Below are 10,436 nucleotides of genomic sequence, written 5' to 3' on the forward strand. Positions count from 1 at the left end.
CGGCGCGGACGCCCGCCCGCAGCCCCGGCCTCCTCCCGGCCGCGCGCGGAGAGCGGGGGGCGGCGGCCTAGCGGCTGCATGGGCCCCCGCGCGGGAAGGCGGGCTCGGAGGGGAAGGTCACTTACCCGCTGCATGGCTTTCAGGATCAAAGCCAGCTCGTAGCGGGGCATGCCCGAACGCACCGCACGCGGCTCCGGACCGAGCGGGCTCCTGGGACACCGGAGGGGCGGGGACCGCGGGACCTCACGGACTGCTGAGCCGGAAGACTCCCGGGCAGCGAAAGCACGCTGCGGCCGCGCGAGCCCGGGCTTAAAGGCTCTGGCAGCTGCGCAGACGCTCCGCCACGCCCCCGGCAGGCCACGCCCCCCGCGCGCCACGCCCCGCCCCCTCCTTAAGGCGGCCGCGCCGCGCCCCTTCGACAGCCCCGCTCCCCGCGGCGCGCCGCCCCCGCCGGGACCCCCTGCCTGGCCGCCGGTGCGAGGGGGCGGCTCTCGGGCTCCGCCGGCATTGGCCAGCGGGGTCCGCCCGCCCCCTCCGACCCTGCCGCCGCCGCCTCCGCGCCTGCTACCTAGGGTTCTCGAACCAGCTGGAACTTTCCATGCCTTCCGTCTCATACTGGGCGGCGGGCGAGCGTGCGCCCCGTGTGCGCGTGCGCCACGGTGCGGTTTCGTCCGTGCGCGCGCCCCCCTCGCCCGCGACTCCTCGCCGCCAAGGACCCTTTTCGCGGCCGCGCCGCTCCGGGCGGGGTGGCGGCCGCACCCGGGGCTCTGCCGGCCCACGTTCCCCCCTAGGAGTGTGCGGGCTGCACGGGGCGCACGGGGTGCTCGGGGCGGGTGGGGGGGCCCGGGGCGGTTTCCCCCCTCCGCCAGCGCCCGCTTCCCGAGGCCCCTTCCCCGGCGAGGAGGGCGCAGGCTGTGGGCCGCCGTGCGCGAGTCCGGGTCGGGCCCCCTCCCTGGCCAGCTGCCTGACCTTGGGCCGGCTCCTGCGGAAAGGGGACGTGAAGGGCACCTACTTCCCAGGGCTGTCGTGCCTTTGAGTGATTTGCTGCACGTAAACGGCTGAGAACGATGCCTGCCTGCACAGACGCAGGCAGGCGCGACGCGGGCATTTGTTGTTGTGCGAGCTCGGCCTGAACCACGTGTTGTTGCCATAGGCAGGCTGATACTTTGGCTCAATTCAATATTCTTTAAATGTTTGCTTGGCGTTCGTTTAGAGGACCAGCTGAGTACTTAGAAAGCCATTTAGTGACCATCTGGGATCGTGAGTGTGCCCTGGAGGGAGGGGAGTCTCAACCTGCATTCCCATTACCCCCCCCCCCCCCCCCAAAATGCATACAGGGCTCACCTCTTCCTTCAGCCATTGTCTGTCCTCTCCCTGGCAGGAGTTGTACCAAATGCATTTTTCTCCAGCGCCACTCCTCAGAGATTGAGCCCCCTGCAACTGCCCATGCTTCCCCCTTTAAAAGGGTCTGTAAGTGAAAAGTTTAACTTTAAAGCGATTTAATGATAATAGATGAAACTTACTGAGCAATTACTATGTATCAGGCACCATGCTGAGGCATTTACTCGTAAAATTCACACAACAGCGCTATGAGGCAAGTACTGTTACTGACTCCGTATTAGGGATTCAGAAATATAAGCAATATAACCTCGCAAAGGATATGTAACTAGCCCCAGGTCAAACAGGTAATAATAGAGACAAACTTTGGATCCAGACTATATGAAGGCTGAGCCCATACCCCTAGTCTGGCCCCTGGTTCTCCTACCACATAGATTAAGGTGCTGTTATTAGTAGATTTACCAGGTACTCCATGTAAGCCAAGAATAAAGAGTCCCTTTGTCACATTATCCAGAGAGCTTACTGTTTCTCATCTCCTACCTCCCATCCCCCACCACAGATAAGGATGGCTGGAACACAATCTTTTCTGTGATATCTGGGTTTTAACATTTTATATTCCTGGACTTCACAATCCATGTTCTTCCAAAGAGAAATGACACACGTATTAATACAAATTACCTGGTTAGTATAGACTAACTTCACCTTTGGTTAAAAGAGTAGAATATTATAAATAAATAACAGCAGGACCTTCAGAAATGAGTTACAGGTTTTCCAGGATGGTCCCTATTTCAGCTGTCCCTTCTGTTATCAACCACATGGCCCCCTTGGGAATGAGAAAATAGGGCCCCCAAAGCAACATGCCGCGCCTAGACCAGGGCAATACCATGAGCTGACTTCAACTTTTTAGCATTTCCTTTTGGAAGCTCCACAGTTTTTCCCTAATGCCCAGGGGTGAGTAAGGATGTGGCTTCTTCCTCTACTCCTTCCTTTAACCCGACAAGTGTATAAGGAAATTAGTCTGATTGCATAATGCCTCAACACAGGGAGCACCCGCCAGCCCTCCCAGTCTGGCGGCTGCCCATCGGCTCATTCTGTTTCTTCTGAAAGAAAGGACAGCTACCTTGATTTTCCCCCTTCAACTTTTTTTAAAAAGCACAGCACCAGAATGCTGGTTGGTTCATTAAAAAATAATAATAAAATCACAAGGAATGCTGCTGCGAATTTAGTGTCTCCCTGCTATAACCACAAATTTTAATTCACCAAAAAGACTTTTTGAATTTTGTGCTATGTATAGTCAGCCTCTAGAATTATAAAGCATTTTTTGTTATTAGTGCCTTGGAGTTGATTCTAACCCCTAGAGACTCTGTGCACGGAAGAGCGGAACCCTGCCTGCCCTTTCTGCACCATCCTCTCATCTTCTAGCGCTGTATCAGACGATGCTCTGCTGCTGTTCATGGAATTTTCATGGCCAGTTTTGTCAGAAGTGGGTGGCCAGGTCCTTCTTCCTAGTCTGTCTAGTCTGGAAGCTCCACTGAAACTCCGCCATGGGTGACCCTGCCGGTATTTGAAATACTGATGGCCTAGCTTTCAGCATCACAGCAACACACAGCTGCCACAGTATGACAACCAACAGACAGGTGGTGTGGTTCCCTGACCAGGAAATGAACCTGGGCCATCATGGTAAGAGCACCGAATCTTAACCACTAGGCCACCAGGACTGGCTTATAAGACATTACTGCAGTATTAAATGTATTAATTGAAAAATTATTCCGATACTTAGGAATAAGCTTAACCAAGGAGGTGAAATATCTGTACATTGAAGACTATAAAATGCTGATGAAAAATTAAACCAGACACAAATAATGGAAAAATATCCATGTTCATGGATGGGAAGAATTAATATTGTTAAAAGTCCATGCTACCCAAAGCGATCTACAGGTTCAATGCGATCTCTATCAAAATCCCAATGATGCTTTTTAGAGAAATAGAAAACAGAAATCCTAAAATTCATATGGAACCACAAAAGACTCTGAATAGCCAAAGCAATTTTCAGGGAAAAGAACAAAGCTGGAGGGGTCGGCCCAATAACACAGCAGTTAAATGCTCACATTCCACTTCAGCGGCCCAGGGTTCACGAGTTCGGATCCCGGGTGCGGACATGGCACAGCTTGGCAAGCCGTGCTCTGGTAGGCATCCCACGTATAAAGTAGAGGAAGATGGGCATGGATGTTAGCTCAGGGTCAGTCTTGCTCAGCAAAAAGACGAGGATTGGCAGCAGATGCTGGCTCAGGGCTAATCTTCCTAAAAAAAAAAAAAAAAAAAGAACAAAGTTGGAGGTGTCATACTTTCTGATTTGAAAGTACATTCCGAAGCTATAGTAATCAAAACAGTACGGTACTGGCATAAAAACAGACCTATAGACCAAGGGAACAGAATAGAGAGGCCAGAAAGAAACCCATGTGTATATGGTCAACTGATCTTCAGTAAGGGTCCAAGAATACACAATAGGGAAGGGAGTCACTTCAATTTATAGTGTTGGGAAAACTGGATATCCACATGCAAAAGAATGAAATTGGACCCTTATCTTACACCACAAACAAAAAATCAACTCAAAATGGATTAAAGGCTTAAATATAAAACCTGAAACCGTAAAACTCCTAGAAGAAAACATAGGGGAAAACTTCTTGACATTTGCCTTGGTAATGATTTCTTGGATATGACACCAAGAGCACAGGCAGCAAAAGCAAAAATAGACAAGTGGGATTGCATCAAATTAAAAAGCTGCTACACAGCAAAGGAAGTAAACAATAAAATGAAAAGGCAACCTACAAAATGGGAGCAAATATTTGCAAATTATGTATCTGATAAGGGGTTAAAATCCAAAATATAGGGGCTGCCTGGTGGCATGGTGGTAAAGTTCGAATGCTCCGCTTCAGCAGCCCAGGGTTCACCAACTAGGATCCTAAGCTCGGACCTACACCCTGCTTGTCAAGCCATGCTGTGTCAGTGCCCCACATACAAAATAAAGGAAGATTAGCACAGATGTTAGCTCAGTGATAAGCTTCCTCAAGCAAAAAGAGAAAGATTGGCAACAGATGTTAGCTCAGGGCCAATCTTCCTAACAATAACAACAACAGCAAAAATCCAAAATATGTAAGGAATTCATACAACTAAATAGAAAAAAAAGAAACCTGATTAAAAAATGGGCAGAGGAACTGAATAGACATTTTTCCAAAGAAGGCATACAAATGACCAACAGGTATGTGAAAAGGTGCTCAACATCACTAAGCATCAGGGAAATGCAAATCAATACCACAATGAGATAGCACCTCACACCTGTTAGAATGGCTATGATCAAAAAGGCAAGAGATAACAAGTGCTGGCAAGGGTGTGGAGAGAGGGAACCCTTGTGCACTGTTGGTGCAAATGTACATTGTCACAGCGACTATGGAAAACAGTCTGGAGGTTCCTCAAAAAGTTAAAGATAGAACTTCCGTGTGATCCAGCAATCTTTCTTCTGGTTATATAGCTAAAGGAGTTGAAATCGAGATCTCGAAGAAATATCTGCACTCCCATGTTCATCGCAGCATCATTCACAGTAGCCAAGACGTAAAAGCAGTCTAAATGTCCATGGGCAGATAAAGAAAATGAGTAAAGAAAATGTGGTACGATGAAATATTATTCAGCCTTTAAAAAGAAGGAAATCTTGCTATTTGTGACAACATGGATGAAGCTGGAGGACATTATGTAAGTGAAATAAGCCAGACACGGAAGGACAAATACTATGTGACACCACTTATAAAAGGTATCCAAAATAGTCAAACTGCTAGAAGCAGAGAGGAGAACAGTGGTTCACGGGAGCTGGGAGAAGGGGAAATGGGGAGATATTACTCAGAATACAAAGTTTCAGTTATACAAGAAAAAAATTACTCTGTAACTTACAGTTTCCAAAACATTTAATATGGTGTGTGTTTAAGATTTGATTATCCAGAAATCTTGGTTCATTTTCAAGTAAGTTATTATGAAGGGGAATAGGAAAGAAAACATAAGAACGGAAGTCAAAATCTGGTCCTATTTCAAAAAAGTAACCTCAGTGTATGCGCTGGGTCAGTTTAATCACCATTACCTTCTTATTTTACGTTACTGTATAGTGAGTCTTGACCTTGAGCTCACACTGGATCAGTAATTCTCAAAGATATCTCAAAGATAGACCTTATGTCTCTACATACAATCCTCAGAAAATGAAGAAATGTGGATCTTTTCGATTAACAAAGAAAATAATCCCACAGTCGAACCAGGTCATGTTTTAAGCTGTCAGTCATCACTCCCGTCAGCCTGTCTTCTCCCTGATGAGAGTGATCTCCATTTCTGGTGGACGGGCACTCCCCCTCCTGAATCCCACTTTCCTAAGACCTGGAGTTGTTCCATAGCTAATTGCTCCCAGGACCTGGACCTATAAAATCCAGTTTCTCTTAGAATTTATCTTCTGCTGCTCAGAATGTATCTTTGTTCCTCAGCCGAAGGCACAGACCCAAGTCACAACATTTCAAATTTATTTTGTTTTTAAATGTTTTACCAGTGAACCCGCTAGTATTTCCTAAACCTCCTCCACACACCCTCGCCCACCCTTCCAGACCCTTTTGGCCACCTTACTTGCCTTGGATTCCTTTTGTCTTCTCAGTAAGCCTCTAGGAAATACCTAGACTAGTTTTTACCTATCTCACTCCGTCAGCTTGCATGTTGTGAGCTTTGCAGAATAAAATACTGTGTGCAACTTCTGTTATTAGGTCAGGCATTTGGGGAGCTCCTTAAACATTTCCTCTCTTTTAATTCACCAATTTCTAAATTATTTTTCGAATTTTGATCAAGTAAGGTTTTGGTGGGGAGGCACTCAAATTTGGGCACCACTTACATGAAAAAATAAGATAAAGCAAAGGTTGTCTAAACGTTGGTTTCCCTTTCTTTCACCCCTACCTACCCTCCCCTGCAAAAAAATTATGGGATGTTTGTGGGAGATCTTTTCCTTACCACAATATCTTTTTTTAGGAAAGAAATGCTTAATATAGTTTTTCACTTTACGACTTTAAAAAGACAAAATTCTTCCTGCATTTCCACTTCCTGGAGTTCGTTTTTCTTAAAACATTATTATCTAACGTTAAAGTGTCCCCAACAGCCTATTACAGCCCCACAAGTGTTCTTAATGTTAAATGTCAATAATGTTGCAGGTATCAAACAGTTTTAAGTTCTTTCACCACAGGTGCAAAATCCAGAAGAACACACGTGGAAGGGTTTTAGATTTAGCAAAAGTAGCAAAGGCTATGAGCTGGAGAGGGTTGTGGGAAGGTGAAACAGCATCTGCAGGAGTCTTCAGGGGGCGAGGCACTGACAAAGGCTGGTGGGAGCACCCGGTCAGATAAACTAGGGGAGCGGTCACTCAGGCTGAGGCTAGAGAGCTGTGCAAGCCAGGCCTGCTCAGTACGTAGGAGTTTTAAGGCTAGAGGTGAAAGGACAGACTGCGATCAAGGCCAAATGGATTCAAAGGGGACATGTGTGCAAGCAGGGACGAACCCAGAGGGCACTGCACAGGCCAAAGGGGGGAGGGGGCTAATGGAGGTTGAAGGAAGCAGTGTTGGGGACAGAATCTGTAGGATTTGGCAGCTGACTGGATGTTTGAGGGGCAACTATCGAGGCAACTGTCAACATTGGTTCCTAGATTTCTTCTCAAGAAACGTTCTGGACCGACTCCTTTGTTCTGGCCAAGCCTATATGTGGTATCTCCTCAGCTCCTAATTCATAAAGCTTATATTACAATTTAATGTGTTAGTCTTTTTTCTCCAGATATCTTATCTTCGTAAATCTTCAGAGCAAGATTATAATCTTCTGAAGAACTGAGGCGATATCTTTTATTGCTCTAAATCATCTCCCTATTCAGGGCTTTACCCAAAAGCCTAAAGTCCTAAAGCTTGCATGGGATCCACCACCTAAAGGGCCACCCAAGGGCTGTTGAAAGGTGGGTGTCATGACACCGCCAGTCAACACTTCCTGGTAAGAAGGTCAATATACACGTATCATCTCAAAGTCCAGCCCTCTGTGAGACCAGGTTACTGGGGCTCTGTTGATCCATGTGGGGAGTATGCCCTCATTATAACCCGACAGGGCTAGGCAGAGATTTCATCAAAGGAGCAAAATCCATAGGTGCTAGATTATGCCCCATGGTTACACAGCCCCCATTGAGTCAGCGTCAAGTTCACCTCGACAAAAAAGGAGTTGTGCCCTTGATCTGACCTTCGTTGGACTTTGCTTTTACTAAGAAAGAAAATGACAGGTACGTAAGAGTGTGTGGGAGGCAGAAGGGATTGCAACAGACAACACATTCAGGAAGTAAATGATCGTTTGCAATGGGAAAGGTACCTGCTAGAAAACAAGCCCCTCAAAAGCCACTATGAGGAAGATTTTATACTTTAGAATGTATCAAATCAGGATAGAACAGTTTAGTATTAGTATCTATTTTTTCAAATTCCCATATTTTTTAAAAAATAAACATAATGGCAATAATAGCAGCAGCTATCTAAATGCCAAAAGAAAAATCTCCTTACATGCAATTAAAATGACAAGCTAATTGGGAGCTATCAGGTGATGCTTCGCAAATAAATCATCTTGAGCTTTCAGCCTGGGTTTACTGAGCCCATAGACTACGCAGGAAGTATCTTGGCATTTTAGCTCCCAACTTGAATAAAGAAATCCACAACTGACCCTAATATTAAATATATAATCCCTAAGAAAACTTTAAATAACCGTGTTTACCAAATGCTCACTGATAATACTATTGCAAAGGGAACAAGTCGTTTTAGTGATAATCATTACATATAGCCTTTTTACTAAGTGATTGCTACAAAGGGTTAACTGTTGCAATAATCAGTTACTTACAAAAGCTTTTGTGTTTTTCTTTTCCCCTCTGCTCCAAAATGTTCAGAATCTAAATGAGACGGCCTTTGGGACCAAGAATGACACCTTCTCCTCAATCAATACTATGCCTAGTCGACATTAGAGAGCACCCAGAGTGGAGACTCTCCTCCTGTTACTAATGATTCCGTGATTAAGAAATGACGGGTCTCTGGATGCAGCTTAGCAGGGAGCTTGGTCTGGGGATGAGGAAGACCAACGTCAGGCCTTGAGAGCAGCGCTATTAAACTTCACTCCAGCTGTGGACCCACGGCTGCTTCGAGCCCTGGGTAATTGCCGCAGGCAACAGGCCAGGTCCAGGAACCTTTCTTCCCTCGCCTCACCGCCACTCACTTGGGGCCTGTGAAGGACATCCTCACACTGTGGCCAAAGGATCTTTCTGAAAAATCTGAGTCTCTCCACAGCTGAAGTACTTCAGTAGCTCCCCATTGCCTTCAGGGTAAAGTCCAAACTCCTCCACAGGGGTTTATGAGGCCCTTCCTTCTGTAGGTGCCACCTGTCTACCTCAGCCCTCCCGCCACTCCTCACCATGTCACTCCATTCTGTTTGCAAGTCCCTGAGCCCTGCACCTACTTTCCCTGCTGCCCTTTGCCATCTGTCTGGAACACGTTGCACTCCCTTCGCCTAATCTACTCCTATTCCCCTCCCCACCCTTTCTTAAAACCATGAGACATGCAGACAGAGATTGCACAAAACACATATGCAGAAGTTAAAGAATAATTAGTTAACAAGCATCCCACATCCCAGAACCCTCTTCTGTGCCTCTCTAGAAACATAACCCCTCCCCTCCCCACTTTCCTTTTTTTTTTTATGGTCTTACCATCTGTGTATGCACTTCCTAAGCAGTAGCTTATATCTGCCTGCTTTTTTTTTTTTGGTGAGGAAGATTGGCCCTGAGCTGACATCTGTTGCCAATCCTTCTCTTTTTGCTTTGTGGGACACCACCGCAGCATGACTTATTGAGCAGTATGTAGGTCCACAACTGGGATCTGAACCTGTGAACTGTGGGCTGCCAAGCGGAGTGTGCAAACTTAACCGCTACATCACCAGGCCGGCCCCTTGCCTGCTTTTTGAATGTTGTATGAGTGTCTTGCTTATTCCCCCTCAACACTGTGTTTATGAGATTCATCCAAGTTATTGAGTGTAGCTGTAGTTTGTTATTTTCATTGCGGATACTATTCCATTGTACAACTAAACCACTATTTGTCTGTTCTGCTGATGGATGTTTCCTTTGTGGATGTCTGTTACAAATAACACTCCTGGGAACATTCTTGTACACGCAGACCAGTGCACCTGTGAACAATTGCAAAGAGTTCCTTTAAAGGCTGTGCCTAGGACTGCAATGCCGTCTCCCAGGGTATGCAAAACTTCAACTTTGCTACACAATGCCAGACAGCTTCCAAAGCGATGCTAACCAATTTGCACTTCTGTCAGCAGTATATGTGAATTTGCTAATTCCCCTTCTCTGCTCAGGTCTCAGTTTTGGCCACTGTCCCGCAGAAAGCCAACCCCAACCTTGAAAGTCTGGACCAGGTACACTCCGTTTATATTCCTCTAGCACCTGTGCTTACTCCGTCATCACACTAATCATACCTTGTTGCATGCACACGACGGATGTGACAAGATGCTGCTCTGATCCTAGCTGCTGTCCCTCTGGGTCCACCGCTCCATTAGTGCTGAGGCCACACTAACGGCCGCCCCTCGGGCTGCTCCCAGTCAAGGACTGAGCTCAGTGGAGGCATGAATCCAGGACACACACGGGACTCCTCTGACAGGTGACTTGGGCTCAAGGGCTTCTAGTGACGTGGCCAAACCTTTCCTGGAACTGCCCTGCGCTCCCTTTGTCCTTTACAGGCATTTCCTCCGAGAAAGCTCTTACGAATCTTATCCTATCTTGGTATCTGCTTCTGAGAGAACCTGAACTAGCACAATGTAATTTCCTCTTTACTTTGTGGCCTTAACAATGAATGCATAAACTCTGAGAAGAGAAGCTCTTGTGCCCTCAGTGCCAAAGAGGGACTGGCGCATGGTAGGTGCTGAGTAAATACTGGAGAATGAATGAATGCATAATGAAATGAGATGCCCGCTCGGTATGAACGTGTTTCTCACGACATCCCAAAAGCAGAAGAAAACTG

The 10,436-nt window shown here is 46.8% G+C and overlaps 1 protein-coding gene across 1 annotated transcript in view; it reads right to left on the bottom strand.

Moving 5' to 3' along the window:
• The window catches only part of LOC124234259 (sodium/myo-inositol cotransporter), a 35,169-nt gene extending 34,912 nt beyond the window's left edge, over window positions 1–257 (bottom strand). The window contains exon 1 of the mRNA XM_046651510.1: window positions 126–257. The gene's annotated coding sequence lies outside the window, so the exon portion shown is untranslated. The remainder of the gene's footprint in view (window positions 1–125) is intronic.
• Between the last annotated feature and the right edge of the window lie 10,179 nt (window positions 258–10,436).

This window comes from Equus quagga, unplaced genomic scaffold (genome assembly GCF_021613505.1).
Source record: "Equus quagga isolate Etosha38 unplaced genomic scaffold, UCLA_HA_Equagga_1.0 73442_RagTag, whole genome shotgun sequence".
Classification (NCBI taxonomy): domain Eukaryota; kingdom Metazoa; phylum Chordata; class Mammalia; order Perissodactyla; family Equidae; genus Equus; species Equus quagga.